The 24,813-nt window shown below is 32.7% G+C and overlaps 1 long non-coding RNA gene across 2 annotated transcripts; it reads right to left on the reverse strand.

Moving 5' to 3' along the window:
• Nucleotides 1-626: 626 nt before the first annotated feature.
• LOC132703601 (uncharacterized) lies at nt 627-13,853 on the reverse strand. Of its 2 annotated transcripts, none has more exons than XR_009619104.1 (6): nt 13,710-13,853; nt 12,415-12,457; nt 12,289-12,339; nt 11,517-11,863; nt 959-1,059; nt 627-641 (listed from the first exon to the last, which is right to left on the reverse strand). It is a non-coding gene; the product is annotated as an uncharacterized LOC132703601 (long non-coding RNA). The 2 variants fall into 2 exon arrangements; XR_009619105.1 differs by lacking the exon at nt 627-641 and having other exon boundaries at nt 1,045-1,059; nt 11,517-11,572; nt 11,633-11,863; nt 13,710-13,851.
• Nucleotides 13,854-24,813: the final 10,960 nt, after the last annotated feature.

Below are 24,813 nucleotides of genomic sequence, written 5' to 3' on the forward strand. Positions count from 1 at the left end.
CTTTTTTCTATTACCATTTATCACATTCGAATTTAATATTGCGAGAAAATTTATATTGAAAACATACGTCGCTCTGAAATAGTAAAATAGGTTGTGGCGGAAAGCACTTAAAATAAAACACAAAACGGCTGTCAATTCGTGTTTCGTCATTTGTAATTTGGAATTATTAATATAATTCATACAATTTAAAAATTTAGTTTGCGAAAGAATATGATGGTCAATTTCCAAGCATGTCAGCTTATTAGGTTCAACGGGAAGAATGCAGATGTGATGGATAGGGCAACGAAATGAGACACTCGCCGTTTACAATTGACGACGTCTTGCATCTCTTCTCCGCCACTTGCAATCCGCTGAAGCAACCCTTCCAGTAGCCGTCCATTTTTCATCATTCCGATGAACTGTCCTACATACAGCTGAGCAACGACTTATTTCATTTCTCTAAATCCATTTGCCTTCGTGACTGATACGGAAAGCCCCCGGCTTGATTGTGATTAATATGGCTTAAATTCAGATTTGGTGTTGCTGCTACGGCGTCGAGCGATTCGGAGTTTTGGAAAAAAGTCTGTGCGCAGCGTTGCCGCGGTTAAAATTTGGAACTGGCGTTTCGGTTCATTGTTTTTAAGACCTTATTTTTCTGAAGTCTGAGGAGTCCACCATGAAACACAATCTGATTAGTTGAGGGTTTTTCTTTATAATATTATGTTTAAGTAAAAAATCTTCATTTATAGATATTATTATAAAACAAATGTCGTAATAAAGGTATATTTTTTAGATCGAGTTGTTGATTGTTGAATCCATAAACAAACATTATTTTAGGTCTACAGAATATTATGAGAACTCTTTCCGCGTAAATATATACGTCGATTCAGTGACCTTTGGGAAAAATCGGCACAATATTGTAACTCAGTTTTCAAGGAGTACAGCCCCAAGTATTTGTAAAAAAAACTTGTCCCTTTACCTTTACTTTCACAGAGAGAAGTAATAATCCAAGTGCTCTATTGGCAAATATGTGTTAGTTTTATTATTTACCCATTAGCACCACTTGTCCATTTTCTGCCACTAAAAAGAAAAATCACATTTTCAGTATTTCGACCCCAATTCACGACTCACACTTAACCGTCGTTTATAATAACATTGCCTGGTTGCCTGTAGTAAGGATTTTGTATTATTTGTCGTTAACAAAGGTCTATCATATTCCCTGGGTCACTCATTAGTTAAACTGTAGCATTTACTTGTTGCGAAACGACAAATAGTTCATGTCCTATTGACAGCCGTACCATATATTTGTAATAAAATAACTATAAGATGACATGTGTTCCATTAAAAAAACGAACAAATTTAGTTTAGCCATCATATTATTCATCAATTCGAATTGCATGCAGCGGTATGTCTGTGATGCTCAGTTACGCATGAACTTTGATTTTGCTTTAAAAATAAATTGTTCCGCAGTTATGTTCTTGAACACAACAAAGGCTGAACATTTTTTTTTGAAAAAGCTTCCACAGACTACTGTAATACTATTTTTCTACTCCCGTCTGTAAAATATCTAATTACCCACCAACCTAGCGTGCGGGAAGCGTCACTTTACCACGTCAGTTTCGTTTTCCATGAATCCCAGACACTTCGGATATTTCCGGGATTTTATCGCACGGATTTGGGAGCAATTAGATGTTTTCGGAGATATTTCCCACGCTTTGAATTTTGACGTTTGTCAATTCTGACGGTCATGTCAGTGAATGTATTCGTGTTGTTTTGCGAAAATGTACCAAAAAACTAACGGCCGTAGAAAACGTATTGTATACAAAACGTTCGGTAAACTTTTTAACTCACTCGTTTATTAAAAACTGTTAAGTTCAAAATGTCAAATGTCAGCTATTCCCGTGGTAAATAAAGACAGAAATATCGTATCTCTTTGGCTCGACTTTTCAGTTAAAAAAGTCTGAAAATTGGTTCATTAAGAAACTTATATAAGAGCAGAACTATTACGTGTATGTGTGTCTTATTCTTCAGTCTAAGAAAAGATTGAAAAGAATTAAAAATTCGTATATTCGCTTCAATTTTAACCTTAAACCAAGGGACTGTTTGAGGCATAACATGCAAGAATTGAAATGGTTAAATATGCACGATAGATTAAAGCCACATTCATAAAATACTTAGATGTCAGTCTTAGATGATACTCATAGACATGAAATTCACAGGTCCCAAGCTGCTTAACTCAAAGAGACTTCCACAGGCTACTGTGGCTACTACAAATCTTCCTTCGGTTGCCGCTTTTTGAACTTTATATGTGAAAAATTTAAAACGAGATTTGAAGATTCTCTGAGATTTGTTTTTTTTTTTTGGTTTTTGATTGATTTTCTGTTGTTTCGGTTTGGAAGTGTAAATTCCTGTCCCTGAACTGAGTGATTTTAAAGTTTGGTTAGTAGCATATGGGATTGGTTAAGCAAACAGCTATTCTAATATTTGTGAGTATCAGAAGAACTTTGATTACGCCACGATATCCTACGCAAAAAATATTCAAAATTTTCAAAATCTAATTCAGATTCAAGAAATCCAAAATAGCTATGACGTTTCTATTCGTTTCATTTCATAAAAAAGTAACCTTGCCTCACAAAAGCCGTTTTACTAATAAGGAAGGTGGTATGTTGTAAAACCATCACTAATAGGATACGCTGTACAGTCTAGTGTAGGGAATGCGCGAAAGACATCCACTGAAATAGCACGGTCGATTTGGCATTGAATTTTTGCGGTGACTCTGTAAACGCTCAAAAAAAACCATATTCACTTGGACGCACTGGCACGGCTGGTGCTCTAACGAGAGAGTTGAGCGGAAACTGAAATGATAGCTGCAATTAATACCGGGGCGTTAGAGGGCGAACCCGGTTTCACGGTTGGAATCGGATGCCTCAGGGTGAAGCAATCTTTCGAGAAAAGGGGTCTCGAGGATGAAAGCGTATATGCTAAGTCAGCCGGCGATAGCCGTCAACGGTAGTTGGCAGTGCCGGGATCTGTTGTAACGCGGACATCTTTTATAATCGAATATATGCTGGACTTGACGTTTTGTGTAATTCTCGACTATACAGGGGCAATTGTCTAGTTCTGGTGATTTCTTAATGGAGTAAGATCACGCCAAGTGGACCCCCCATTTACCACTTGATGATAAAAAATTAATCTATATATATTTTTTAATATAATATAATAAATACTTTTTCATCTGAAACGAGGCTGCATTCTAGTGAAAAATTTTCCAATGGTTTGTAATAATGAAATTGGCGAGTATTTTTTATTGTAGTCAAGCATTCGAATCGTGGTTGGTATTTTTTTTAAAAAGAACTTTGGACCACTGAAAAAAGGAAAGTGGGGTTGTTATGTGGTTGTTTTGGAGACTAGCACGATAAGCTTGTCTTTTTACACTCTCCGCTAAGCCACCACACGCTACTTTGCCCTTAGATGTAGCGGAAAAGTGCAATCAGCATCAACACCAAAATCATTTTTATGATTAACAAAATTGTCAAAATTATATTTAAATAATGATTAAAACTAATTTTTTAATCACATAATTTCATAATTCACTCGGCCCATTTTAAATCACAGAAAATATTATTATTACAATTAAAAATTATAGTACTAAAATATTAACTAAAAAAACACAACTCAACAACACTTCAACTTTTATTTTTAATAATTATTTCATGCTTTGCGTATAAACTTATATCACGAATAGACAGGAATGACTTCTAAAAGAATTTTGTTATTTACTAGGATACGTGAAAAACAAATAAAAACGGAGCGGTTTTTCTTTTGTTAACTAAAGATGGAGCGTTGAGTAGTAAATTTAAAAATAATAATTTACTAAATTACCTAGAAAAAATAAATATAGACCATAACAGTTTTAAAAATTTAAGTTTGATTATTTTTTTCTAAATTTACGCTGTTTGGTAAAAAATATTTTAAAAAAATGATAGTATTCTTTATAATATTGTTAAAAAAAATAGCATAAATAATAATAAAATTTGTTCCATAATAATATTTTGTATTATTGTTTTAAATTATCACTGATAAATAAATTCATTTTTTTGAAACTAATGACGAGCAGAGAAATTTTCTTTCTTTTATATGGATAAAGCATGTGACCGACAAAAAAAAACATTTTTTTACCAAGAAGTCAGTTAAATTTTCATTTGTTAGCTTAAAAGGTAGTTAATAATACGAAAATAAACAAATAATTTTAAGTCGGTAATATATTTAATCCATTTTTTAATTAAAAGTGCATAAAATTTTCATTATAAAAAAATATTGTTAAAATCAAAATTAAAAAAAAATATTTTGGAGGATCAATTTTCCATCATCAGTACTTATAAAAAATATATGTAGAATACATTTTTATGATGAATTAGTAAATGGGGGGTCCACTTGACCTCATCTTACTGAATGGTAAGCCGTCAGGACATGAATGATCAGGAATATACGACATTTAAATATTTAATACTGCTCTTCTTCTCATAACTAAATTTACTAGCATTTTAGCAAGCCTCAAGCTGCGACAAAAGATACATTTAACTTTGAAGTTTAATAATTAGAAAAACCGAAATCTTCAGCAGTTAAACCATACGCAGTTCCATACCGCCTTTTTCAAAACTTCCGACCTGAAATATACATATGGCTGAAGCTTATTTTCAGCAGACATTTTGCCACAACGGTTATTCCTCCAAATCTAAAGAAAATTCTCTTTATGGAATAAGTTGTATTTTGCGAGGCCTGAAAGGGAAAATTTAGTAGTCTAGACGCTATTAGATATTTCCTTCAGTCCGATTTCGTCCAGATTATATTTTTGTGCGTTGCTTTCGCGTATTGGGAAAAGTAGCAGGTCTCTCAGACCTTTATTTCTTAAAGTGTCCCCGAAAAATCACGCCCATAAAAATTGACGTTAGGTTAGCAAACACTGACACATGACGCAGTGCATATTAATAAATATTTATCTAGATATAATTAGCCGCTTTCATTTCGGATGTCGTTTGAGGGTCCAGAAGGTCCTTCTGATTAATAAGTATTTTTTCAGATCGGATGCGCTTTGAAAGTTCAGAACTTTCCTTCTTAAGGGTACCCTAAAATTTACGCCCATTTAAATTTAATAATAATTCGTCAGTTTCAGTCCGCAGATTTGTTTGACAGTTTGGCAGTCGGAATAGCAGGGCAGAAAACATTTTTCGGAAATGGAATCCACGACAATGAAGGAAATGAAAATGCATATCATCCGACTTTATGATTGTTGTTTACTATCGCTCAAACGAATTAATGGCAATGAGCATTATCTTGAAAATTACTATTAAATTCCAGGACTAAACTGACGCCGATGGTTCCGATGCGACAATGAAAAATCGTTTCGACTTAAAATGATTGATTGTGTCTATCGGGGCGTATTATCTGAAAGGTTTTTCGACGAATATAACATTATGTCAGTGAGTTAGACAGTTAAAATTACTGTACTCAATTTTTTTGAGCGGCAGTTTGTGGGTTCAGGACTTCGGCCAAATTTTACCCGAACTACATTCATTATTACTATAACAAAACAATGTACAAGGTTTGAACTGAGATGGCTTTTACTTGATGAATTAAATTAGAACAAACAGCTGTTTCGGCAACAGCATGCCTTTATCAAATACAAAATATGACAATAGTCCGACATCTATATGTACAATTAGGTGGTAATAGATTCTTAATTACAGGTGTAGGGTTATAAAAAACTCAAAATTTAACAAACATTTCAATCCAATTGGTAATTAAGTAGTAAATTCGAATATCTTTAATTATTTTTTTTTTTAATAATAATTTTAAAAATTTTTAATAAAATTTAATTTTTTGCTTTGTGTTTCATTATGTAAAAAACTTGTGTATTTTTGAAATTAAATGAATTGCATAGTTAGAAAAGTCCTAATAAACATAGTCAATATTTTTACTTAGAACTGCAGTCTTTTTTCAAATCACTCTAACTCCATTCCTAAACATATAAAATTTACCATAGAGACGAAACTAATTAACTGTATAAACTTTCTGGACTTAACCATAACTAAATTATAGAGCAAATTAGATTTTTCCATTTACGATAATCCCTCACACACGGACACAGTAATTCATAATAACTCAAATTAGCCTCACTCTCACAAAATTTCTATTTAAATTTAAGATTGCTTTTAAAACTGAAAACACCATAAACATAAAAGAGCCTATTAAAATAAATACGTAATTCATTTAAATTCAGAAATACACAAGTTTGACGATATTCTTGATATTTTACATAATGAAACAAAAAGCAAAAAACTAAATTTTTTACATAATGAGGAGTTGAATTTAAATGCGTCTCCGTTGTTACCCTACACTTGTAATTAAGAGTCTATTACTATTGTTGAATATTGTTATGTTTTGTATTTGATAAAGGCACGGTGTTGTCGAAATAGCTGTAATATGGGAATAAATAACTGTGAAAACCTGAACATTTTTGGTTCTGTGGTCTGTGATCTGTTTTTCTGAAAACTCAAGTTTCATGATAATTTGGTTAGATTTTTTTCGGGTTTTTTGTATATAGGAAGGCGTAGCGAAGTTAAATTTTTGAAAATGGTACTCACTATAATGATTTTGGATAGCCGTTTTCATCATTTTCCTTAGTATTGACTTCTTAGAACAAAGTTTATTATTTAATAAATGTTCATAAAAATACTTGACTTCACAATTTTTATTTAAATATAGCAAAATTAGAGTTTTTTCATTATAAAGAACGTTGCCAAATTTTCACAAAATTGAGAAAAAAAAGTACATATAGTAAATAGACGAGATAGTGGATATTTTGAAAACCTACGGTAGAATTTCAATTTTGTTTTACCTTAGTTTTTACTTTAATTTTTAGAGTTTTTTTGTAATAATTAAATTAATATTGAAAACTAAGTATTTTCGGATTTCTTCGGATGACAAATCTTCAGCCGAGTGTTGGCGTATGTTTGACTTTGACTAGATTATTGAAAAGATCTACATTGTGATCGAAATCTCGAATAAAATATAAAAATACAAATAATTTCAATTTTTCAAAGAAACTTCAACAGACCACTGTAATACCATTTGCAAAAATTTGTACGACTCAACAACAACCGACACACGAGGAATTCAGAAGTTTTGTAAATAAAATAATTTCAATATTATTGCATAACCTCAACCAAAAAACGACTTAGCTGTTACTATTTCAAGGTTGAAGAATAAAAATAAGTGGTATAAAAAAAATACAAAATTTGGTGGGTATAATAATAAATGTTTAAAACAAAGCGAATTTTATTAAAAATCTAAGCAGAAATTCGCAAATTTGCGTATTTCGAGACTAATAGAGATTTTTTAAATATCTATTGACGTTATTTTTCTTTTTTAGCCTTATATGCCCTAGTATTTCTTAGTTAGATGTACAGGGTGGGCACTTTATTAGAGGCCTGTACCTTATCTCAGGAAAAAATAGTTTATACAAAAGTTTTATCGTTTAAATTAAATTTTAAAATTATTTATTTTTTATATACAGGGTGTTCGATAAGTGTTGGAATGTAACTTGGAGGAAACTTTTATAGAAACTGCTTATTCAAATTTTGTGTAACTTAGACAGGAATTGAGATTACATATTTTTTAATGCAAAATTATAGAGGTGTTTTATACAACGTGCATTATTCAAAATAGTGGATATTTTGAAAACCTACGGTAGATTTTCAATTTTGCTTTACCTTAGTTTTTACTTTAATTTTTACAGTTGCTGTTGTTTGTTGCTTTTACTTGTTACTGTTACTTGTTTTAAATTTTTAAACTTCTATCATAATTATATATATTATTCTACATCTTTGACGATATAAAAAATGATGATGTAAATCTCTGAATTATCTTACCTACAAAAAAGACCCATGACCCATAGCAAACATTCTTAAACCTGATTAAAAAATAAGAATGTTATGCTTTTTTGAACTTCTTTAAAATGATTAGGTGTCAGTATTTCGAAAACCATAGGACGTTAGAAGGAAGTCTTCTAAAAATATGTTTAAAATTTGATGAAGTGGTCATTACTGCCAGCCGTGGAAGACCATATAACATAACATAAAAAAATATATAATGTCAATTTCTGTCAAAACTATACAAAATACGAATAAGTGGTTTGTATAAAAGTTACCTTTATTTTTGGCAAGGATTCTAAAAATATCAAAACATATGGGGTGTTCCATTTAAAATTTTAAAAGTAATGTCAATCCAGCACTTATCGCATATATAAAAAACAAATAATTTTAAAATTAAATTTAAACCATAAAACTTTTGCATAAACTTTTTTTTCTAAAATCAGTGTTTGCCCCTCTACGTCTTCAGTTCAGACGTTGTAAGTTTTTTGAAAATTACTTCTTGCGGAGTGAAATTAATAGAAAGGACATACTAGGATGAAGTGTGCGGAACTATCCAGTCCATAAAAATTTCGATTGACACAGGAAGCGGTTTTCTTTCATTTTATGTAAATTAAATAATTAATTAACTAAATTAAGTTAAACAAAAGCTCAAATATAATTTGACTTTAACGTCATTGATTATTCTTTTTGACTCCTGACCCCGAAGTAGAAGTTTCACATTTTATCTTTGAGTAGAGTAGAGTAATCACAGCATGTCGTCAAAAGCAAAAGCATACGGGAATCATAATCGCTGTCATCAAATTCGCAAAGGCGGGCGAATATTCGTTTTTCGCGGCATTATTCCAGTATTTATTTGCGTGGTAATATTTCAATATAATAATATATACTTCGTTCGGTCGCAAACAAAATTTCTTGTTTACTGTTTGGAACCCGAGGCGCGGACAATGAAACGGGGTTTCATTTCCATATTCAACCCTGACCGCTCGGCTTTGCAAAATCCCCGGAGATTTCCCCGGACATAATTCGGTTTAAAAATTTGTAACGTAGCGTTTTTTCGAAGACTAGATCGAATGCAATTGTTTTGGGAAGACATGTGAGCTTATCAAAAATATTTGTCAGGTATACGGTCTTATCTAGTTTTTACACTTTAAGGTGCACATTCACTAGAGCCTGAACGAGAATGAGGCAAGCCGAAGCTAAAAGAAAAAGTAGTTTCCCATAACCTATCTTGCATATAGGGCAGAAAAAATAATGCTTTTTCTCAGTAATTCAAAATGAAAATGGAAAAAAGGAAAAACCTTATATGATCTTTTGTTCAGTCGACGTTGGAAATCAATAATATACTATATAGTTCATTGGTGGAAATGCTGCTGATAAATCTGTCAACATATAATGTATTCTCCATGATTCATCTCATTTTTATGTAAAAATTTTAGAGAATTGAAAGTTGAAAATTAAATTTGCATATTCGTCGATAAATTAGAAGCTTTTCGATATAATAATTAGCAAATTCGACACGAGAGTTTTTTATGACCAGAAAAAATTATTTCACTATATTTTGCACGAAGTCAGTAGAGGGCGCGGTGTACGGTCCTCTAATAAGATGTTGTAAAATACAGTAAACAAGTAGGTAAAATATTTCGAAATAAAAATATATAGAGATAGGTTTTGCATAAAAGTTACATAAAGTATCATCATAAACTTCCCGTTAATATAGTAAATTAGAGCAAACCATTAGTCATTCAGATTTTCTTTCCGACTTCAAACAACTTACCAAATTTCCAGACCTTATGTGCATTAGTTTCCACCCATCTAATTAAATTAAACACAGGCGTTACTAAGATAATAATGGTTATAATAGATTATATATAGATTATAATAGATTTCTTGTTGCTATTCAAGATCGAGTCATCAGAACAAGAAACAATAAAAAGTATTGCCTAGGGCTCAATGTGGAACACAGATATAGGAAATTTCGTGAGCCTAGAGAGTCAATCGACCATATTATTGGGGGCTATCAAAGGCTTGCAAATAATACATCTCTTGGTGCCCATAATTAACTGGCCAAGATCAGCAACTGACTCTTAAAAATGGACTGCTAATATTTCTGTACCTCTCTCCCACAACATCGCGAAAGTGGGAGCAGAAAAGACTAGAAAATATGGAAACTTGGCTACCGAAATGAAACATGTTTGGCAGTTGCAGCGCATTCATATTATTCGTAATATCGGCTTTAGTTTTATCAGAAACTTGAAAACCATTAACGCTAGCGATAGTAAAAAACTCAAAAGAGAACCCCGAGCGAAACACGTATGGAATGCAATTGATTGAAAAGAACGTTTTTGATATTTTTTTTTTTGAAAAATCAACATTCCCGTGTTTCATACACTCTTCATGAATCTCAATATTTTATATATTTAGAAAGTTGATTTATGAAATGTTAACAAAAACTCAATCTTTTATGAATCTTGCAGAATAGAATTTTATTTGGATCTATTTAAAATTACTTGCTTGACTTTTTGGAAGATAGAAAATAGAACGTGAGCCGGTCTGCCATTAGAGCAAATGCAATTTGCGGTAAAAATATTTCCCATGGTTATGACGTTAATTATTCAATGAAGCTGATATTATTATTTTCTTCTTTTAAGCTCTGCTTACAGGTTATCAGGACTTCGTCAGCTGCGGGGCAGCGAGACTACGTCCTCAAGCGTTTATTATTATTATTATTAATAATATTATATTAGCGCAAGTGGTAGTTAAAAAATACAAGCTGTTTAGACAATTAAGACTAATATTCTAAGATATTCTACTGGTTTAGTTTATTAGCTGAAGATATGTCCAATTTAGCTTCTCGTTAATCTTCGAACTGCATCAAATACTCCATTTCTTTGAAAGGAATAAAGGAGTTTCAAAATAGAAGGAAAGTCAGAGATGTATGATGAGAAGAGCAGTTTCCAAACTCGACCCTTGGGATATGCCCTGTCTCAAAGAAAGGTTGTCAGATTTACTATTGTTCCGCATAATATGTTGCGATCTTCTGCCAAAGTAAGATTAATTTAGTGAAAAGCAAAATAATGGAACTTCTGACAATGAATTTTAGTATCATCGAATCAAAAGCCCCGCTGTAATCTTCTAACAGAATCAAACAAGTTACTTTATTTCGATCAGTCTGACGAACGTCATGAGTTACATATCATGAATATTGTCCCCAATATCTGTGGTGATTTCGAATGAAAATTATTTTCCATAGCTCTGACCAAATTTTTTTAAAAAAGGTAATAAATGTAAAAACGATAAAAAAATCTGATTTTGTCATTAAGTTCTACGTTAAAAGATATTCCAAGAACCAATTTCACATTTACGACGAAGGCAACAAGCTAACGGATTTAAATGGCACGTCATTCGTTTCAAGGAAATGGAAGATGGCTAAAACCGCATCCAGAAATAAATTAAAATCGGATACCCTGTATTCAGATTCGACGTTATGCGAATGGAATTCGAGTGGTCGGCGTTCGGTGATGTGAAACGGGGTTAAATATTCAGTTCGTTTTTATTCCTCTATTACCTCAGTAAATTAAACTGTTCTGTAATTAATGTACTTACAGTTACGATGATTTCAACTGGAAGCTCTGCTGAAGCGTTTTAACGACCTATGAATTCTAAATAGGTTTCCGTTTGACTTTAAAATCTTGAAAACATTTTACTGGCTCTATGCTTACTCTAGCTGAAGCTAATTTAACACAATTTCTGTTAGGGGTACGGTGTTATGTTGGCACTATACACCGGGAATCTATTGATTACATTTTATTCTTTTCCAATGGTCGGGTTCGGTACATATTAAAGTATTTCTGCTATCGTGCCGTTCTGAAGAGGTGGGGCAGCGGTTGGGAACGTAACAGGTCCGGTTCTATTGCCCCCTACATGCGGGGTTCTCGCTGTAAGCGGCGAAGCTGGAAGTTAGATACATTATTAATATCTATTATGTCGTTCGACAAAAATAATTTAATAACAATAGTCGATTAATCGCCGTAAAAGATAATTTAATTATGTATGATAGGTGCAATTTCAAAGTAAAAGCTGTGAAAAGTAAAGTAGGGGATTTCTGGAAAAATACGTACAATAGCATAAACGAATGATAAATAAGCACCGCTTATTAATGAATTTAACCGTATTTCATAAATATATATTTTTTAAAACTTATCTTGACAATAACAACATACAGACGCAAAAATTGGAAGAGGAAAAATATTTAAATTTAAATTAAGTTCTACATTATGACATTTTTCGAAGTTAGAGAATATTTTGAAAAGGCACATATGAATTGCTCCCTCGGTGCAGTTAATAGCTTATTCTGTAATAAAGTGATCTTGCTTACTTGATGGCGAACCTCCATTTGATGGGGTTGAGGTCTCGCTGATTGTACCTCCTAATTAAAAAAATTATAATAGTGCTCACAGGTCTTAATTACTGCCAACCTTCATTATATTTATTTATTACTTACCAACTACCCCAGCAATCACGAAAATAAGGCAAAAGCCTATTATCTGAAATATGTAGAGTTTATATAAAAAACTTGTTATTTAAGTTCTCGGTATATTTATAAATACAGTTACTCGAAAAAAAGGAATCTTGTTCTCAAAAAAAGTAAGAAAAACAAATATTTTACTGCGTTAAATGAGTTCTAAATAGTATATGAAAAGATAAAACAAAGTAGAGGAAAAAAAAGAGTAGTATTTTTATTTATGCTGAAAAAAAAAAGAAATGAGGAAAACTAAGATTTTAAAGACAAATACTTAATAGTGCCATCCTTTGTCATATTAAGCAGAAAACTTAATATCAACATATGTCGCAATTCTCCTAATTTTTAAGCTACAGGGTGTTAATATTTTAAGAAATCCTTTTATAACAGTTTTCTTCATATAAAAGTTCCTTAGCAAACCTACGTAGACGTCACTACTAGTGTTGGAGCTATTCAATTAACCACTTCTTAATTGACTAGTCAAATTTGATCAAAATGTTTTAGATAACATCTTGCAATTATAGAGTGTTATCTGTCATTATTTAATAATAATATGCATTTTATAATAAATTATTATCCCTATATGAATTTACCTATAACCCATTTCAAGGAATATCCGAATACGATACTTACTGATTCGGAGAATCTCAATAAAAATATCCACTACATTTAGTTCTCAGAACGCCGCGAGGGCAACAGAACGCACAATATAAATAAATAAATATAAATGTCATTGTATTTTTAAAATTATTTCTTTTTTAACTAACTAAACTTTGGTTTTTACGAGAAAAAAAAATGGCTCAGGCAAAGTCTAAAAATGAATATTTCAAAAATAATTAAAATTTATAAGGAAAATAGTCGCATACAACAGAAAAAAAAATGGGTTTCTGTCCTTTTACTCGAAAGAGGCGCGTCGTACAAAAGTAAACCTAAAATTTCATAATTTTGCACATAGCAATTTCATGTTTAGTGAGATAAGAAAATTATGATAAAACAGACATTCTTTTAAATAAAAATTTATCAGGTTGAGTTTTTTGTTGAAATCATCGAAGGATGTACACCCCTTAACTGCCGGCACTCAATTAATAACCACCCTGTCTAACAATTATTACACGTACCAGGAAGCAAGTAGCTGGCTGAATTTTTAAAGATTAAAGAAGCTAATTTTAACATATGCTAAAACGGGCACACTTTGGCACCTTATTTTTGAAAACAATTAAGGATAAGAAAAAAACTCTGTTTTTTTGTGAATTATGATATGGCACACAAACACTCACATTTTTTATTCTCATCGCATCAAATGCAAACTGCTGACTGTTTCGGTATCCGTCCACTTGCCCAACAACTTGCGATCCGCAATAACACACCAACGTATTTATGGCATGCTTTTATCGCAAAGCATTTCGTATAAATGAACTTCATGAATAATTATTGAGAACTCATTACCTTTCTGTCAAGATAACTAAAAAAGTTCGGAATATTTGTAATTTTTTTTAGATATGTTAGTGCTAATACGGAATCCGAGCGGTACAAAAACTGATAGAGTGAATAACTGACAGTAGTTGCAATACAGCCATGGACGTTCAAACAGTACCTTAGTTAATAGCTAATAATTTAACATGGTTCCACTAGTATCAAAATCTATTTCAGATCTTTGACATAATATTCAACATCAGATATCAATTTTTATTTGCAGGGTGTTGCAAAAAATGTAAAACTACTTTCTAGGGTTAATGGAACGTTACAAAAAAACTAATGAAATTTAGACCACAAATACCTTTGATCAGACCATAAAAGTGCTGCTGACAAAATTTTAATATTTTGTATAAAAGCATTACTAACTTTGTCCGCAAACTTTTTTTGCAGAGATATTTTTCATTTTTTAAATAAAACTTACACTTTTTAATCAACTTTTTTTTTGCAGAGATGTTTTTCATTTTTTTTAATAAAACTTATTCTTTTTAATCAATTCGCCATTAAAAAGGTTCTATTGTTTAAAGACAAGATTACTATTAGTTTGGCAGTTATTTAGGTAACAAAATTTCGGAAAGAAATAGGAAGTAAGACCAATTTTTTTTTACTTTATAGCATGGTTTTGGTTTGGGTTACTTAAAAAACAGTTTTTGAAATAATAACAAAGATATATTTTTGGTACCCATTTAATAGAGCGGTCTGTATCTTCTGAGAGAGGCGAGAAAATGTTTATTAGTCGAAGTAACGTTTTTCATATTATGTCTGCTTTTTATTGGAATACAGTTTCCATTACAAATTACTACATCACAAAGTGATATAAAACTCGCTTGCTACTTTAAAGGAATGTATTTTATAATATAGGCAACTCAATATACACATACGAGGTGTGTTCAAAATGTTAGGTGACTTTTTGAACACACTACCGTATGTTCACAGTTTCAATCAGTGTGCAAGTTTACTTTTTTTGTGAGACAGAAATGTTACACGTGTTTTATGCGCAACATTAATTTTGATATATCAATAAATTCTTTATGATAAAACATAAAAATCAATTAAGATTTTGAACACACCTCGTATATCATTTGTTAAAAAAATTAAATCTACTAAAAAATTCTTTTTCTGGTTTCATATATTATTATGTTGTCAAAAAAAAAATCACTGGTAATAAATATCGTGTCAAGAAATTTACCAATAAAGATAACTAAATAAACCAATCAAAACTAAAAAGTTGGTGTCCCTTTTTGCAGGTATGCTTGAGGATATTAGTTCTAGTGCACAGAAAACTTTCATAAATTGTTATGGTCATTATTACTATTATTATTATTATTATTATTGGTATTATTATTATTATTAGTATTATTATTATTATTATTGCAAAATCCGCAACAAGAGATTTTCTTGTTTTTCAACATCTTTAATACAGAGAATTTGTGTTTCGTTATTAGTTATACTCAGTTTAATTCAAAATGAAGGAGGCATTTTCGGATACATGATGATCAACCAAACTGATATTTTTTTTATATTCTCGAAATTAGCATCAAGCACCAAAACATCAAGTAGACTCTACTTTGTACTTACAATTTCACTTATAAATTACAGCCTAATAAATTGACATAAAACCCGTGCGCTACTACGAAAGAACTTATTTTATAATAAAGCACACTCAATCTATACATCATTTCATAAAATATTTTAATCTACTTGAAAATTTATGAAGCTTCTGTTATGCTATCAAAAATAAATAATACGTGGTAACAAATTTTGTGTCAAGAAATTTACCAATACATATAATTTATTTTGTTGTTCGCAGGTATACGCGAGTTAGTATAGTGAGTTAGATCTCAACTAAAGCATATATGAATTGACATAGTATCGTGATTTAAATTGATGGGAGTATATTGGCATAAAATTATCAAAAAATAATTCTCACTAACAGTTTTCAATTCATTTAATTGAAGCAGCGGATTGTTGATAAGAGTTTAATAAAACTTATATTCCAAGAACTACTAAATAACTAATTTATTCAATTCAATTAGATCGAGCACACTGAGTGCCGAAAACGTAAAACACAAAGCCCATCTGTATAAGACGAGAATTATACCCACAGCCGATGCAAATGCAATAATAAGTTCGATAAATTGGAAACCGATTCAAATTTCGCATCATTTCCATTGTGACTAATAAATTACAATCATAATTCATATAAGGAAAGTAACCAATCGGATAGCTTCGTTATAAGAAACGCCGTATATTACGTCAAGCAACGATTTTTATTTGCAGGCCGATCATATTTTATCACGCATATGATATGACGTACATCTACATGTATACGGACTTTGGAATTTATATTCCAACGGCAGCACAATGCAGCTGGTATATTGATGTTTGCAAGAAACTTCCCTTGGAACGTGCATTGTTATTCGATTTTTGTTTCTAATTTTCTGAGCAATATTGAGGAAATGGGCTAGAAAATTCCTATCCATATTCTGAATCGTTTAATAAATTCCAACTTAGAGAAAAGCGATCCTGCTAAATTGTACCGCCAAAATAACATGTCCTTAATAACTAAATTCCTAAAATTTTTATTCTTTTGGCTGCTGTCCCGCTTATTCTGTTCTGAGATGACAGAGCTGGTTAGTTTTGGTAGCCGGGGTTTAATAGTTTATAACGAATTCATAGAAATAGAGTTTGCACTTGCGTGGTAAAAGAGTTTTTCTACTCCCGTCTGTAAAATACCTAATTACGCACCGATCTATTGTGCGGGAAGCGTCACTTTACAACGTCAGTTTCGTTTCCCATGAATCTGAGCCACTTCGGACATTTCCGGGATTTTACCGCACGGGTTTGGGAGCAATCGGATGATTTCGTAGATATCGCCCACGTCTTGAATTTGACGTTTGTCAATTCTGACGGTCATGTCAGTGAATGTATTCGTGTTGTTTTGCGCAAATGTAATCGAAAACTAACGGTCGCAGAAAAAGTGTAGTGTGCAACACATTCGGTAAACTTTTTAACTCACTCGTTTATTAAAAACTCGCTCCGCTCGTGTCAAATAAACTCTTGAATCAAATGCCGTTTACCGCAGTTGGTGCATAACATACTATTATATTATTATTATTATTATTATTATTATTTGTATTTATTTTTTTTTCTCATCGGAAGATGGAGTGCTCTCATGTCGTCTAGGTGAGTAGCAAAACATGAAATGTGCGCTATTGAAGTTGAGGTTGATTAAGAACTCTTCTAATTATGTTGCAGGTAGCTAGTACCACAGACTTCTGCATTTCAAAGTAGGCGCTTGGTTTTACGGTGAGTGTTGTCAGGTTGGTTCTGAGGGACTTTGGTATTTCTCCCATTGCACCGATCACTATAGGAACAATGTTTTATGTTTATGTTTTATGTCATCCGCTAACGGTATGTATTTTTCTCTTTTTTCACGTTCTTTCTTCTGCAAGTTGTTAGGTGCGGGAATTGCAACGTCGACGAGGGTCACCATCTTATTTGCCTTGTCATAAATAAGAATATCTGGCCTGTTATACTGGACAGTGCGATCGGTCTGAATAGTTCTGTCAAAATATATACTAAATCCCTCATTTTCAAGCACAGATTCTGGTGAGTATCGGTAGTACGGACACTTCTCTTTTAGAAGTTTTAGGTTGAAGGCTATTTCCTCATGGAATATCTTGGTTACGTTGTTGTTTCTTGTGGTGTACTCCTTCGGGGCCAGTATCCGGCACCCACTGATGAGGTGCTCAACATATGTGACAATTCGTTGTTGTTACTGTCGGGTCCTTGATTATGTGTTTAAGATAAGACCGAGTGGGTATGACCTGATCTTGAATTGCACACCTGAAACCCTCAGTCTCGAGAAAAAGGTTGCCGTTCGTTAGCCAGCCAACTGATGCGGGCTTGTCAAGGTCAGCACTATCAAGCAAGTTTGGGTATCTGCCGTGTAGTTCCTTTCCCCGCCACTGGTTCTCGAGTTCGAAAATTGAAGAATTAGAGTCGCACTGATAGTGTGTGACCTGCAACATGAGGGGTGTAAGTGATCTATCTAGACCTGTCACTGCTCGGTGGAGCGCTGAGCTCTCGCTATTTTGATGGAAGTATTTCTGCAGCCGCTCCACCTGGATCTTGTGGCATATTCGCAAATCCGAGAATCCCCTGCCTCCGATGTTTCGAGGTAGATGTACCCTCTCTCTGCCAGCTCGTGGGTGGTGAACGCGGAATTTAGTTAGACTTGTCCTTAAGGTTCTATTTAGATCATCAAGCTCTGTCGGCGTCCAATCAACGATGCCGAAGCTGTACGCCACTGCAGGGACGGCGTAGGAATTTATTGCATTTATTTATTATTATTATTATTATTTTTGGTATCTATTGGTTAAATTTTTCCCTTTTTTTTACTACACTTAAGCCCGAAACAAAACTACTCCCGATAAACAGGTCCAAAATTTAAGTCAAAGATTTTTTAATAAAGAATTCCTTTTACACCTTGGAGTTTATCGATTTGCAAGATATCAATAACTATATCTAGTCAGATGATTGCACCTCTTCACCTCTCCACTTTCGGTGATAAGTTGATAATCTCTGTTCGGCATTAATGTATGTCCAGATGCCCGCAGGGCGCTTTATGTTTGATGTATTATGTTTTATGTGTATTGTATGTTTTCAATATTGTGTTCTAAAATTGTTATTCCGTGTTATATTTTATTGGCATAACTTATTGCAGACATTTTCTATGTTTGAAACACGCTAATAAATGAAATGAGTAAGGTAGACAGAAATCGCCTTCGATATTTTAATATGCTTTTAATGTTACAGATTATAAAATTTGGAAATCTTATCTACGTTTGCAGTAAAGAATATTTGAATTTTGTTTAACCGAAGAGAAAAAGTGTTCGAAGTATATCGAAGTAGGTAATTCCGTGATATATTTTTTGACTTAGTGATCATCTACATATATTTATTCTAAATTATAAATAGTTTAGTTGTTTAAAAAATAATCAGTTTAATTAATAACTATGATAAAAAAATTAATAACTTTCTTACGAAACAAACAATTTATTGTACGAACTTAGAGTCATAGAATAAATCACAAGTTATCAGCTCTGTAGATACTGACATTTTATTTGAAAAACCCTATTCAGTTCCATTTTATGATATTTTTCTTTTCGTTTTACTGTTTCCGATTGATTTATTTATCTTACTGGGTTTATAATGTAGAGATTAATAATGGAAATTTTAGAGAATTTATTATTATTTACTTTAACAGATAATAAACAAGGTTGGAGGACATTTTTCTCCCGATTTTTTAGTTAGGTTCCAAGTTTTGATAGTTACAGCGTGTTGAGTTCTATCTTGGGTTACTAATTACTACAAACCCTTTTTTTACGATTGTCAAAAAAATATCACTCGTGCAAAAAGTGCTTACTTTTTAAACTAGTGTGACATGGCACTACTTTGACAGTCAGCATTTCAGTTATTATTTAAAAATTTCATTACTTTGTGCTGTATATACATTTTTTAGCGTATAAATAATGTGCAATAAGCCTATTTCTTGGATTTGCAAATGCAAGAAGCATACAGTTTTTGCACTAGTTACACGGATAATAATTATATTCGATTGGCCAACGGGGTCGCTATCAGATTTCAAGCATAACATAAGCATGGAGCATCGAGGAAATTGATATACCGATAACATCAGAGCGGAAAATTACCGGTAAACGATATTGATAACTATTTCATGCTGACCGTACGAAAAACAGCATTTATCGTCGAATTTGCGCTCATTATACGGTTACATAAGTTTTGTTCAAAAAATGTGAACGCAAACAACCGCGCATTTTCATTATTCATGTGTACACACACACGCGAATTGAATAATATGCGGGTTTTATGTCACAGATTATACCTATTAATTTGTATATTCAAAAATATATATTTTAGCGTATCTGCGAAAGCTAATTTTCGTTTGAAATTGCCGCAGCCCGCGTTTTATCGGAATAAAATTTACCGCATTGCAAAAAAATACTTAATTACCCTATTTAACGCGACTTCACTACATGCGCATTAGCGCATCGTACAGTGTAATGCGAAATATGTTTTTATTCATAATCCAGCGGAAATTTTGTACGGGAGAAGGATGCCTAGCATAACTTTGAGTACATTTTCGCAAAACAACACGAATGCATTCACTGACATGACCGTCAGAATTAACAGACGTCAAAATGCAAAGCGTGGGAATTATCTCCGAAAACATCCGCTCCCAAATCCGTGCGGTAAATTCCCGGAAATGTCCGAAGTGGCTCGGATTCATGGGAAACGAAACTGACGTTGTAAAGTGACGCTTCCCGCACGCTAGATCGGTGGGTAATTAGATATTTTACAGACGGGAGTAGAACAAGCAAATTAAGTGATTTAAACTTGGAAACTGTTACGCATACATCGGTTTAAAATTACTAATAAGCCGTCAACGATGAAGTACAATATAATTTTATTACTTTGTCTGTGAATCATTGTCGAGTAAAATCGGGCGCAATGCAGCGCCACCCGAGAGCATCGAAATAAGCTTATGCGCATATCCAGAAATAGAGAAAGTTGCAACAAATAAAAGTGTTTTTGAGTCAATCAGTTTTTTTGTGGGATTTTCAACAACGTAACACTATTATTTTAATCTAAATGTCTTACAGCGTAATCTAAGGCATGAAATCAAAAATCACGGATTGGATTATAACGATTTGAGTTAGTGATTGCACTGGTGAGTCACTTTCTTTTATTGATTAATTTATTAAACTATTAGCGAACTAGTAATGTTTGCCCCAAAAATTAGAACGGAACATTTTGCGATGTTGCAGGAAAAGTCATAATAATAATTTAATTTTAGAAAATATGTTTAGAAAATCGAAGCTAATATGCGAAAACACACATTCTTCTCTTTTTCGGGCCATAGATCGGGCAGTTTATCATCAATTTCTTATGTCCGATTTCTCATTCTATTCATAAACCAAACTAACGTATTTTAAAAAAGTTCCAGTAAATTTTCAGGTTTAGTAAAGTTTAAATATTTTCGCCATTTTGTTTTTTAAACAGAACATTAAGGAACATTAAGTTAGTGGTGTGTCTTGGGTCTTGGTCCATTCTCTTTCAAAGTACTGCAAAATCAATAAAATGGACTAATAAATGGAAAAGTATGAATAAGGGAAATTTGTTTTTCTACAATTAATATTAATGTTGTTGCAAAACACATATGGGGAGCATTTATTTGAAATATTCAATTTTCAAATATAGAGTTTTATTCATATCAGCAAGGAAGGGCTGCCGAAAACTAAGAAATTTAAAATTTCCCGGAACCGTTTTATACTTTTAAGAAGACCGATACATCTTTCCGGCAATAATATGTCACGGATTTGGGATAAAGCTTTAACGTGTCACGTGCAAAAAAATCTTTAAAGGCGGACGGAAAACGTAACAAAAGTTTCTTATTCGGCTAGGATATCGATAGTATCAAATTTTATTTCCCAGCGGACTTCAGCGGTTGAACTCTAAATAAATATTATTTTCTTTTTTCTTTTACCTGAAACGGCGATAAGGTAACAGTGAAGGAATTTTTTCCTGCCCCTAAATGAAGCATTTATTCTTTTTCCTGTTTTATGGAATGGAAACATTTCACTTATTCGAATCTGTCAAAGAACAAGGCAAAAATCAATTTCGTTGCGAGTGAGTCGCGATTCCTTTTCGATGCCGACACTAATGAGATATGAAATTTTTAAAATTTTGTGAGTTGCTTTTTACAACTCAGGTTAACCGTTTCTAGAAAAAATTGAAACTTATTACATATCAGTAGCCACCAAGGGGTGTCTTTGCCATCTATATTTTTAAACCCCAATCTAACATAAATGCAAAACTTATGAGTTGTTATTAATATCTGTAATTTACTAAATAAAATGCAATTTTTTTACAAAACTTCTGGATTCCTCCTGCGTCGGTTTTTGTTGAGTCGAACTTGCTGACGTTTCGCCAATCATCCTTTTGGCTTCTTCAGAGCTTGACTGAAACTGGCTCGCATTTTACTCTATACCTGTATATATATTGTTTGAGGGGGGCGATTCACATCTTGGCGACAGATAAAGACCTGAGTCGCGGTAAGATTATTAGGTTGCTTATAGATTTCTATAGACTCTCGCATTTTTCGTTAGGGTTCTTTCATGTTCTTTGAGCCTAGTTGATATTTTTCGTCCGGTCTCTCCAATGTATTCTTTGCCGCATATGCATGGAATGCTGTAAACTCCTGCCATCTCAAATGGAATTTTGTCTTTGACGGACTGAAAATATTGAGATATTTTTGGACAAGTGGTAAATTTGTTTTTGACATTATAGTTCTTTAGGACTTTGGACATGTGGTCAGTGATGTTTTGAATGTAAGGAAGGACCAAAATGACAAGTATAGGTAAAGTGTACTTTTTGATGGAACGCTTAATATCTTTAATGTGGAAATTATTAGAGAGAGGAGCAGAAGTAAGGTGTTTTAATCCTCTAAACAAGAGAGTTGATAACTAACCATTTTTGGGCCGGATGGTGATGTGACCATGCATTAAAGTATCGGTGTGTGTGCGTAGGTTTTCTGTAAACAGAATGACCCATTATTAGGTCTGATTTTCTATTGATACAAATATCTAAGAATGGAAGGTTATTATTAGTTTTCAACTCAATGGTAAAACGTATGTTAGGGTGTACAGACTTTAAATGTCTAAGAACATTTGCTACGTAGCGTTTCCATAATTTTGGTTTTAGATGAAAGGTGTCGAGAGCTTTCTTGTCAAAGCCTTCCATAAATATATTCGGGATGACTGGTGATAGTGGAGAACCCATAGCTATTCGCGACGTTTGTTCATAAATTTGACCATTATAAGAAAAATATGTTCCAGACATGCATTTTCGGATTAAGGTGAGAAGGTTTGGTTCCAGATTCTCGGATTTCAATATATCTGAAATGATGTTGAGAGTTTCAGGAGTAGGAACTTTGGTAAAGAGCGATTCTACGTCGAAACCAACTAGAATATCTTGTGTATTTAATGTAATGCTTTTTAATTGTTCAATGAAGTGAAAGGAATTGAGGACGAAAATATCAGTTTTCCCTGTAAGGGGTTTTAATAAGGAATCTATATATTTTGCTAGAGAATAAGTTGGTACGGACAATAGGTCGAAGGAGTAATCCTGGTTTGTGGATCTTTGGGAATCCGCAGAGAGGAGGAATTTTAGAGTCATGGGGGGTGACAGATTTTTTCGCGGAGTCTGATAGAGAAGAAGCTCGCCACTTGTGCTAGCACTATTTTTGATTTGTTATTGTTCTGGTATTTAATACGAAATTCACTACATGGAGCTGGGCAAGTTATATTGTTATTGGTTTATTGCAAAATTACATATTATTATTACCATTTATACTATTACATTTTATCATAAGTCTTAAGGCGAGAAAGCAAACATGAACTTTCCGGAGATGGCTTGATAGTGTTTCAATCAGGAGACTATCATGATATAAATGCTAGATCTCATTCTTCCTATGCTATGCCAGTTACCACTCAAGAAAGTCCGAAAAAACACTCCCGTCTTCTTGGGAAAAGATAAAAGGTGAAATAAAAGACATTTGCAGGAAGAAGTGCTGAAAAAGGAGATTGTGAATTTGAATAAACCTCTTTGTACGAAACGTGTTGTAGATGAAATCGCTTCAAAACGAAAACTTCGCCTTCCGCCATATCACTGTGAATTAAATCCCATGGTTTATTAACGTTTTCGTTACAATAAAAGTCGAAGAAGGAAAGTTTGACTGGTATTTGAAAGATATTAACATCAAAAGGTAACTGTTTGGATCAAAAAATGAAAGTTTGAGCTGATATCTGCAGTTTTGATGCAGTTTTAGGTTCGATATGTGTCCGATTAGCCGATTTCGACTGGAATCTGTTTGAAACATGGAAGAAAAAACCTACTATCAATCCAAGAAAGTAGGTTTTTAAGTAGTCATCGGCAGTTTTAATGTATATTTCAGTCTGCTAAGTTATGAAAATGCAGGTTTTGATTATAATCTACTCGAAATCAAGAGCGAAAACCAATTATTTGTCCCAAAAAGAGGGGTTTCATGGGGTTTTATGGCGGAAGTAGAAGAGTTAATTTTTGCAGGTATAATCTTTTTGCAAGACGAAATAAAGACAGTGGATGTGAAAACTGGAGTAAGTGGAAACATGTGATCGAAATAGAAGAATGTAGAAAGCTGAGTGCTAGAAAACACTGTAGAGCGACTTACTATTTCTCTGGACGATTATAGTTTATATAACTACTCAGAATATGATCACTACAATTTTCAAATGACGTTCTATTGTAATTTGTAAACTTGTTTTTCATAATAATATTTGTTACAATTCATCTATTCTCACATTATTCTTACTTCTATCCAAGTTTTTATTTACTTCATCTTAGAATAATTATTATCTCAATTATCTGCGCATCTCTATAATTGTAATCATGTTTAATTATTATTATATTTATTATACTAACAAAAGACCTGCAGCAAGGCCGCTGCACATTACTTTCATTCCCCAAACTCCTCTTTATATTGTATGAAAATTAGTGTGGCCTTAACTTAAGGAATGATTCCAGGTGTGACGGGTTTCAAATGCGAAATTTATTAAAAATTATCATTGCAATATATCTGAACTTTACGATATAATCTTTAAAATGTCCACTCTGAAAATTTGCGTTTTATTACTCTCTCATTAAGAAACGAAATAGAACACATTTGCAGATTTTTTGCGTGTGTCGGTGTTATAGCCAGACACCCTCTAAAAGGATTGTAACAAATACCAATTTTCATTTTTACTTCGATCTTCTAACTCGCCATTGAACGTTTTCTATTTA

This window comes from Cylas formicarius, unplaced genomic scaffold (genome assembly GCF_029955315.1).
Source record: "Cylas formicarius isolate icCylForm1 unplaced genomic scaffold, icCylForm1.1 PGA_scaffold_6__28_contigs__length_40554024, whole genome shotgun sequence".
In the NCBI taxonomy this organism is placed as follows: domain Eukaryota; kingdom Metazoa; phylum Arthropoda; class Insecta; order Coleoptera; family Brentidae; genus Cylas; species Cylas formicarius.